Genomic DNA, 428 nt, shown 5'->3' on the forward strand with positions numbered 1-428 from the left:
GGCGGGCGCCGCAGCCCCTGGCCCTGCTTGTTCTCTTTGCACGCAGAAAGTTAAAGGCAAAACAACAATCGGGCGCTTCCATCCCCCCCCACCCCAAAGACCGGCCTTTCAGGTCGCTTTAATGGCTTGTGAATGATCGCTTGAATTTTTTAAAAGGCGAGTCCGGCATCCATAGGACAAAGTTAGCTTCCTTAAGGCAGACACTGTTTGAAATGGGGACACTGGCTCTGCGCTGGCCTCGACCGCTGATCGCCCTTGTTTTACCGTAAGGAGGGAGCGCTCCCCGGCCTGGTGCTCCTAACGTCGGGACTTTTATTTACTGCTTTTCTGGCCACGCTGGTAAACGGCTCCGACTCTGTAACTTTTCCCACGTCCAGAGCGCTTGCTCCTTCCCGAGCAACTTTTAAAGGAGCAAGCGGCGAGCCCGG

Source organism: Egretta garzetta, unplaced genomic scaffold, assembly GCF_000687185.1.
Source record: "Egretta garzetta isolate BGI_Z169 unplaced genomic scaffold, ASM68718v1 scaffold425, whole genome shotgun sequence".
Taxonomy (NCBI): domain Eukaryota; kingdom Metazoa; phylum Chordata; class Aves; order Pelecaniformes; family Ardeidae; genus Egretta; species Egretta garzetta.